The following is a 9,149-nucleotide window of genomic DNA, read 5'->3' as shown; positions in this document are numbered from 1 at the left end:
ATGTCCCAGATTTTTGAGGACAGCTCAGATTTCAAACATTGTAACTATAAGTAGGCTTATAAACCTGTGTTCTTGTGTATCCTAATTTGGATAGAGAGGAAAACATGGGCATAATACAAGTGATCTTTTCTTGGACTTTATGATAAGGAAGGAAGTCATGTTTGGGTTAGAGGGGTAACAGTGCTCTTCTAAGAGTATTCCTTGGTAACAGGGTTATGAAAGCTGTCTTATGTGTGAAAAATGCTGGGAGAAACTCCTGCAAAATTGAGGATGTGTGTGCCATTTGGAGAGAATAGAAAAGTCTGGGGGAGAGAAGTCTGAGGACAAAACAGAGAGAGGCGGCTCCTAGTGAAGGTCAGCTGTGTCCCTGTTGAAGAGGAGGAAAGGGTTGAAAGTTTGAGAAAACTGGGAGAGGGAGAAGGAGAAGATAGCATTAAAAGAGAAGCTTAGAGAGAAACTTAAAAGACTCAGGAGAGTGAAAGTGAGGAGAGAGGAGGAAAAGAAGAAAGACTAGGGAGAACAAGAGGAGAAAAGGGAGTGAGAATGTGCAGAGGAGAGCTAGAGCAAGTAAGCCTTCATGGGTCAGAGAGACAAGGGGGAACCTTGAGGCTCCTCTCAAGGTTGTAGAAGTCTGGAGGGCCCCTGGAGGAGTGTTGGGAGAGATCTAAGGCAGGGCAAGGATTCTGGAACTGGACCAAGGGCTGTCTAAACAAGAAAACTCAGAGCTGCATATAAGATGAACTGGTGATCCCTCCAAGGATCCCTTTGACAGCCTACGCTCCAAAGCGGTGCGTGATCTTGGGTCATATTCTCCGGGGAACTTTGGCGACACAGCAAAATTTTCCATTGATGTTGTCTAACCTTAAGGAAATCTCTCTCTAAAATATTGTTGTCTTGCAAGGTGGGGGTACTTAGCTATTTAGGTGTGTTTCTCAGAGACATCAAAGTAAGTGAAGTGTGGCAGGTCTCCCCTCTCCCCAAATCTGGCACGTCTATGTTTCCAGTCAGTATTTTTTTTTGAAGGAAAATATATCTGTAGATACTATAGCCTTTGCTCAGAGATTCTGAGAAGCCTATCATTTTTAAAGCTTGAAAATATTTGGTTGGTTTTCTCTCCCATATAATAGTGGAAGTGGAATTTAGGACAAACCTCTTAAATCAGTTTGGCAGTACACATCAGGAACCTTTAAAAATTTCACACTACTTGATATAGAAATCCCACATCTGAGAATTTTCTCTGAGGAAATAATCTTATAGTGCTTTATACATTTATGCAAAAAGCATTATTTAGAATAGAAAAAAATTAGGAGTAACTTAAATGCCTAACAATATGGGACCAGTTAAGCAAACTCTGGCGCCTTCTCTTATATAATATTTTGCAGTTGCTAAAACTGTATTTACAAAGAATTCTTAATGATGGGGAGAAATACCTATGATAAAATATTAAGTAAAAATATATTATGTGCAAAGTGTGATCTCAACTATGCTAAAATGCATTATAAAAAAAAAGACTGAAAGGAAATATGCCAAAAAGTTGTTTAGATGGATTGTCTTAAGACAGTGGGGTATGGTCTATTGTTATTGTTATTTTCTTCTTTATGTTTTCCTAAATTTTCCAGATTTTCTGCAAAGGGCATGTAATTCTATTATAATCAGAAAAAATAAAAATTTAGTTTTAAAAGTTTAAGAAAACAGGGGACTAAATATTTACAAACATAAGTCACTTAGTCAAAAATAATTTTACAAAAGATTTAGAAGTTGTAAAAAAATGTTAAAGGAAAAAAAGCAAAATTGTTAAAAAGAATAAAATGAAACTTTTATTTTAAAATATTAATTTAAAATTCTTTTATTAAAAATAAAACTTAAAATGCAAGTGGTTATGAAAACTATATAACAACATGAGAAATGCATATGATTTAAGGTTAAATGAAAATAAGACAAAATCATTAAGATTACAACTATCCAGTCCAACACTGTAAGCAACTACATTCAGCTCACAATATGCAGTAGGCACCCAGTAAAAGGGACTTCTGTATACATACTGCCCTCCTACAGCGGCTAGCACTTGAACCTTTCCACCCTTTGCACTCTTGCCCCTTGCCTCCTCATTTTATTGGTTTTTTTATACATCTTTATTGGAGTATAATTGCTTTACAATGGTGTGTTAGTTTCTGCTTTATAACAAAGTGAATCAGTTATACATATACATATGTTCCCATATCTCTTCCTTCTTGCATCTCCCTCCCTCCCACCCTCCCTATCCCACCCCTCTAGGTGGTCACAAAGCATCTAGTTGATCTCCCTGTGCTATGCAGCTGCTTCCCACTAGCTAGTTTGGTAGTGTATATATGTCCATGCCACTCTTTCACTTTGTCACAACTTCCCTTCCCCCTCCCCATATCCTCAAGTCCATTCTCTAGTAGGTCTGTGTCTCATTTTAGACGCATATTTCTGATTTGGTTTTCTTTTAGATTCTGTCTTGCTCCTGCCAAAATATGGTCAGAGACTACTTTTAGTTATGCTTCTCCATATCTGACCTAGTCCCTGGTACTCTGCTATCAGCATAGGCCAGCTACCGTATCCTGAAGAGTGAACTGTTTTTTTTTTAAAAAAGGAGAAAGACTGGTAGCAAGTCCAGTATACCAAAATGCTAATAGTACTGTAGTAGGATTATCCATAGTTTATGCCACTTTTCTTTAGGTTTGAGATTTTTGCAATGTGGTTATGTTAGGTTTATTATTTAAAGTTTGAATTAAAGTCACTTGCCAAGTACTTTCACAGGTAATTATTGAATTCCCCTCCCTTTCGTGATTTCCAAGGATGGATATAAAATTGATAAACTTTAGCTAAGAAGATACTGGGTCTGAGATCCTAGCTGGGTCAGAGAAACTGTTCTTCACCTTTTTCTCTCCAAAGTAGACTCTGCACAGCCAAAACAGAGATATGGGATTATCTAAAACTTTAGATACTCTCCAACAGTTGTACGAACAAGTCAAAACTCTTTAATATGGCTCCCGAAACCCTTCACAATCTATTGCCATTCTACTTCTCCAACTTTTATATCCCAGTAATCTGCTAACCTTTTTCTTTCTTCCTTACCCTATGCTACATCAGACTACTTGCCATTCCTTAAACACATATTAACTTTTTTCACTTTTTTAAATTGATATATAAGATTCATATAGCAAGAAGCACAAAACTTAAGTGCACAACTCAATGGTTGTTCACAGATGTATACATGTGTGACCACCACCCAGATCAAGCTCTAGAAAATTTCTAATACTCTAAAAGACTCCCCTGTACCACTTCCCAGTCTGTATCTACATCCCCACCCAGAGATTACAACTATTCTGTCTTCCATCAACAAAAATTAATTTTCTGTTCTTGAATTTAAAAAAATGGAAACACACCATATACATTCCTTAAAACACATAGTATATCTTAATGTTTCCTCTGAGAATAGGAATGTTAAATATCTGTCATGTGCTAGTGTTCTCCCATTCAGCATCCATGGCAGAAATTACTAATTCATCATTCTTTCTTATTGCACCTAGATTGAGTTTTAGGCTCCTCTACTAAACTGCATACCAGCAGTCACGACTGGTTGTTCAGAGTTGGCACTAGTGAAACCTCCCTGGATAAGAATAACCTCTTCTACATGAGAACTTTTATCTCTGCCATTCACAACACAGTTAATAAGTCGTTTAAGTCTCGTTATCCTATCACTGTAACATCTCTCTGATCTGTCCCTTTTTTCTATTCCTACTGCTTCTGCTTATTTCAAGCTTTCATAATCCCTCACCTGATTTTCTACAATATCCCCTTACTGTTTTCCCTGCCTTCAGTTTTGGTTCCTCTATTCTTATCTACCCACTGCTAATTAATTTTTTTAACATTGAAATATGACTACATCATTCTCCTGGTTGAAACCCTTTAAGGACTACCTTTCAGGTTAAGGCCAGGGGCTTAGCATGGTATTGCAGGCCTCATGATCTGCCCCTGCCCAACTCTCCAGTATCATCTCCTGTACCCTGCCCTCCAGTATTCCAGATTCTTGCAGATTCCTGAAACATGTCCTGCCCTTTTCCTACTCTACATCTTGAATGCTCCTCCTCTCCTTTAGATGGCTGTTTCACTCACCCTTCAAGGATATTTCAAGAATATTTATTATCCAAACTTTTGTTGATCATTCTTTCCTAACAAAAGATTATTCTCTCCCAGACAAAATTAGTTATCCCTTATTTGTGTTCTCATACATAAACTTATTATGGCAATTATCATGTTCTATCAGTACCTGTTTACATTTCTGAGAGCCCCTTGAGGGAAAAGAGCTTTGCAGCTCCAGAACTCATCAGAGTGCATGTCATTTTTTTTTTAACAATTTTTTAATGTTCTGGTAAAATACACAAAACATAAAATGTACTACCTTTACCTTTTTTTTTTGCGGTACGCAGACCTGTTACTGTTGTGGCCTCTCCCGTTGTGGAGCACAGGCTTCGGACGCGCAGGCTCAGCGGCCATGGCTCACGGGCCCAGCCGCTCCGCGGCATGTGGGATCCTCCCGGACCGGGTCAAGAACCCATGTCCCCTGCATCGGCAGGCAGACTCTCAACCACTGCGCCACCAGGGAAGCCCTATCTTTACCATTTTTAAGTGTACAGTTCAGTAGCATTAAATACATTCATATTGTGCAACCATCACCACCATTCATCTCCAGAACTTCTTTCATCTGCAAAATTTAAACGCTATACTTATTAAACAGTAATTCCTCATTCTCCCCTCTCCCCAGTCCCTGGCAACCACCATTCTACTTTCTACGATTTTGTCTATTCTAAGTACGTTATGTAAGTAGAATCACACAGTATTTGTCTTTTTGTGACTGGCTTATTTCATTTAGCACAGTGTCATTAAGGTTCATCCATGTTGTAGCATATGTAGAATTTCCCTTTTTTTTTTTAAATTGGAGTATAATTTAAAAGTACAATATTGGAGTACAATATTGTGTTAGTTTCTGCTCTACAATGAAGTGAATCAGCTATATGTATACATATATCCCCTCCCTCTTGGACCTCCTGTCCCCCCTCCCACCATCCCACCCATCTAGGTCATCATAGAGCACTGAGCTGAACTTCCTGTGCCTTATAGGATGTTCCCGCTAGCTATATATTTTATGCATGGTAGTGTATATATGACAATCCTAATCTCCCAATTTGTCCCACCCTTCCCTTCCCCCCCATGTTCACATGTACGTTCTCTACGTCTATGCCTCTATTCTTGCCCTGCAAATAGGTTCATCTGTACCATTTTTCTAGATTCCACATATACGCCTTAATATATGATATTTGTTTTTCTCTTTCTGGCTTATTTCACTCTGTATGACAGACTCTAGGTCCATTTAAATCTCTACAAATGGCCCAATTTCATTCCTTTTTATGGCTGAGTAATTATCCATTCATCTGTCGATGGACATTTAGGTTGTTTCCATGTCCTGGCTATTGTAAATAGTGCTGCAGTGAACATTGGGGTACATGACTCTTTGAATTATGGTTTTCTCAGGGTATATGCCCAGTAGTAGGATGGCTGGGTCATATGGTAGTTCTATTTTTAGTTTTTTAAGGAACCGCCATACTGTTCTCCACAGTCGGTGTATCAATTTACATTCCCACCAACAGTGTAAGAGGGTTCCCTTTTCTCCACACCTTCTCCAGCATTTATTGTTTCTAGATTTTTTGATGATGGCCATTCTGACTGGTGTGAGGTGATACCTCATTGTAGTTGTGATTTGCATTTCTCTAATAATTAGTGATGCCAAGCATCTTTTCATGTGCCTCTTGGCCATCTGTATGTCTTCTTTTTTTGTGTGTGTGTGTGTTCACTTACTTTAATAACACTACATTTACCATGTTATCACCATGGAATGTAAATTCAGGTTAGACAAGAGAATCTCACAAGTACAACAAAGCATTCTGTAGTATACCAAAGTTTGTATAATGTCTGACCAAACCAGCTTGCTCATAAATCACTTCCATTACAGGCAATTTATTTAGTTTAACATTTATGATTCTTTCAGAGAAAATAAACAGACTGCACACATTTAAAAAGTATTTTTCATTTACCTTTGCATTAGCACTTAAAATACACACTTCTATTTCAAAATGCCATTTAAAAATTATTCTAAGATAACAGCAACAAACTATAATTCTGCAATTACAAAACAGCTAAACGGGGATCTACAGTTAAGTTATTCTCATGTTTACAACTATGATTCTGAAACAGATACTACTTCAAAACAACTGTTACCAGCTCTTTAGTTTTGATTTAAAAACACACACATAGTTGCTGGGAGGTTTATAATGTTGTATTCCATGCACTGTTCTGAAAGTGTTCTTCAAGAGCCAACCAGACCTTAAAAACAGTACTCAGTCCACAAGGCAGTCAGAAAGAGTTAAATTAACTGGGGTAAATAGGATTCCTACATTACATCAAAAGCATATGATATTCTGCAGCAACTGGGAGCATTTTCAGGTTTGACATGTTGTCCTCTTTACAACTAATTTTATCAGAAGAGTTTAAGAAGGTGGACACTGTACCACTATCAAGTGTATTTAAAAGTGACATGTTTTTGTGCTAATCTGACTCCCCTGAATGACCTAGCTATTGAACTAGTCACTAGGCAAATCAAGCCTGCAAGAAAGGAAGCCAATATTCATATTATCATGTTATTGTCCGACCCATAGAATTTATTTTCAACATAAACATATAACCCCAATATGAGATGTCTAACTAAAGCAAGCACCACCAAGACCAAGACAGCATCTCCTCTTCTAAGGTTTAGGTTCTGCCCAGAATTCTTGATACATGGAATAGCCCATACCAAGAGTCATTGCTCCCACAACAAAGCCTTGGGCTGCCATGCGCATGTGGATCAAGTGAACAGACATTTTAGTATTGCCCCTGCTCTTCAATTTATATAATCCATATGCAAAGATTGCTGCAAAACCTGCCATTCCAATGGGGACAAATGGTGCCTCTCTAGCTTTTAGGATAAGTTTAGATCCCTGATCTTCATCATATGAAGAAAGAGAAACATCTGTGTCACTTGACATAGTGATTGAAGAATCTTCAGACAACGGCACGACATCACAGGCTCCTACTGGCTTCTCCGTATGTCTTCTTTGGTGAAATGTCTATTTAGGTCTTCTGCCCATTTTTGGATTGGGTTGTTTTTTTGATATTGAGCTGCGTGAGCTGTTTGTATATTTTGGAGATTAATCCTTTGTCTGTTGCTTAGTTTGCAAATATTTTCTCTCATTCTGAGGGTTGTCTTTTCATCTTGTTTATGGTTTCCTTTGCTGTGCAAAAGCTTTTAAGTTTAATTAGGTCCCATTTATTTATTTTTGTTTTTATTTTCATTACTCTAGGAGGTCGGTCAAAAAAGATCTTGCTGTGGTTTATGTCAAAGAGTGTTTTTCCTACTTTTTCCTCTAAGAGTTTTATAGTGTCTGGTCTTACATTTAGGTCTTTAATCCATTTTGAGTTTATTTTTGTGTATGGTGTTAGGAAATGTTCTAATTTCATTCTTTTACATGTGGCTATCCAGTTTTCCCAGCACCACTTATTGAAGAGGCAGTCTTTTCTCCATTGTATATTCTTGCCTCCTTTGTCATAAATTAGGTGATCGTATGTGTGTGGGTTTATCTCTGGGCTTTCTATCCTGTACCATTAATCTATATTTCTGGTTTTGTGCCAGTACCATACTGTTTTGATTACTGTAGCTTTGTAGTATAGTTTGAAGTCAGGGAGGTTGATTCCTCCAGCTCCGTTTTTCTTTCTCAAGATTGCTTTGGCTATTTGGGTGTTTGGCTTTGTTGGTGTTTCCATACAAATTGTTAAATTTTTTGTTCTAATTCTGTGAAGAATGCCATTGGTAATTTGATAGGGATTGCATTAAATCTGTAGATTGCTTTGCATAGTATAGTCATTGTCTCAATATTGATTCTTCCAATCCAAGAACATGGTATATTTCTCCATCTGTTTATGTCATCTTTGATTTCTTTCATCAGTGTTTTATAGTTTTCTGAGTATATGTCTTTTCCTCTTTAGGTAGGTTTATTCCTAGGTATGCATTTCCTTTCTTTTTAAGGCTGAATAATATTCCATTACATGTATATACCACATTTGCTTATCCATTCATCTGTCAATGAATACTTGGATTGCTTTCACTGTTTAGCTATTGTGAATAATGCTGCTATGAATATGGGTGTAAAATACCTCTTTGGTACCCAATTTTCAAGTCTTTGGAGTATATGTCCCGAAGTGTAATTGCTGAATTATATGGTAATTCTTTTTGTTTGTTTGTTTTAAAAGAAGGAGTCAGTGTTTCTAGAATTTTTTTTTTTGGTTGTGCTGGTCTTAGTTGTGGAAGGTGGGCTCCCTAGTTGCAGCTTGTCAGCTCCATAGTTGCGGCATGCATGTGGGATCTAGTTCCCTGACCAGGGATTGAACCTGGGCCCCCTGCATTGCGAGCATGGAGTCTTTTTTTTTTTTTAATTTATTTATTTATTTTTGGCTGCATTGGTTCCTCGTTGCTGCATGTGGGCTTTCTCTAGTTGTGGCAAGTGGGAGCTACTCTTTGTTGCAAAGTGCGGGCTTCTCATTGCAGTGGCTTCTCTTGTTGTGGAGCATGGGCTCTAGGCACGCAGGCTTTAGTAGCTGTGGCACACGGGCTTAGTAGTTGTGGCTCGCGGGCTCTAGAGCACAGCCTCAGTAGTTGTGGCACATGGGCTTAGTTGCTCCATGGCATGTGGGATCTTCCCAGACCAGGGCTTGAACCCATGTCTCCTGCATTGGCAGGCGGAGTCTTAACCACTGCACAACCAGGGAAGTTCCTATATGGTAATTCTATTTTTAATTTTTTGAGGAACCACTATACTGTTTTCCACAGCAGGTATATCTTTTTACATTCCAACCATCAGTGCACAGGGTTCTAATATCTCTACATACTCACCAACACTTGTTATTTTCTAGTTTTTTTGTTTTTTGTTTTATGATAGTAGCCATCTTAATGGGTGTGAGATACAATGGTATCTCGTTATAGGTTTGATTTGCATTTCCCTAATGATTGGCAATGTTGAACATCTTTTCATGTG

At 38.0% G+C, this 9,149-nt stretch overlaps 1 pseudogene; it reads right to left on the bottom strand.

The window, feature by feature from the left end:
- Window positions 1–6,824: 6,824 nt before the first annotated feature.
- On the bottom strand, window positions 6,825–7,106 carry LOC132420574 (HIG1 domain family member 1A, mitochondrial pseudogene; annotated as a pseudogene).
- Between the last annotated feature and the right edge of the window lie 2,043 nt (window positions 7,107–9,149).

Source organism: Delphinus delphis, chromosome 1, assembly GCF_949987515.2.
Source record: "Delphinus delphis chromosome 1, mDelDel1.2, whole genome shotgun sequence".
Lineage (NCBI taxonomy): Eukaryota > Metazoa > Chordata > Mammalia > Artiodactyla > Delphinidae > Delphinus > Delphinus delphis.
Note: the sequence above shows the minus strand (reverse complement) of the source record. Positions and strands in the feature narration are given on the sequence as shown.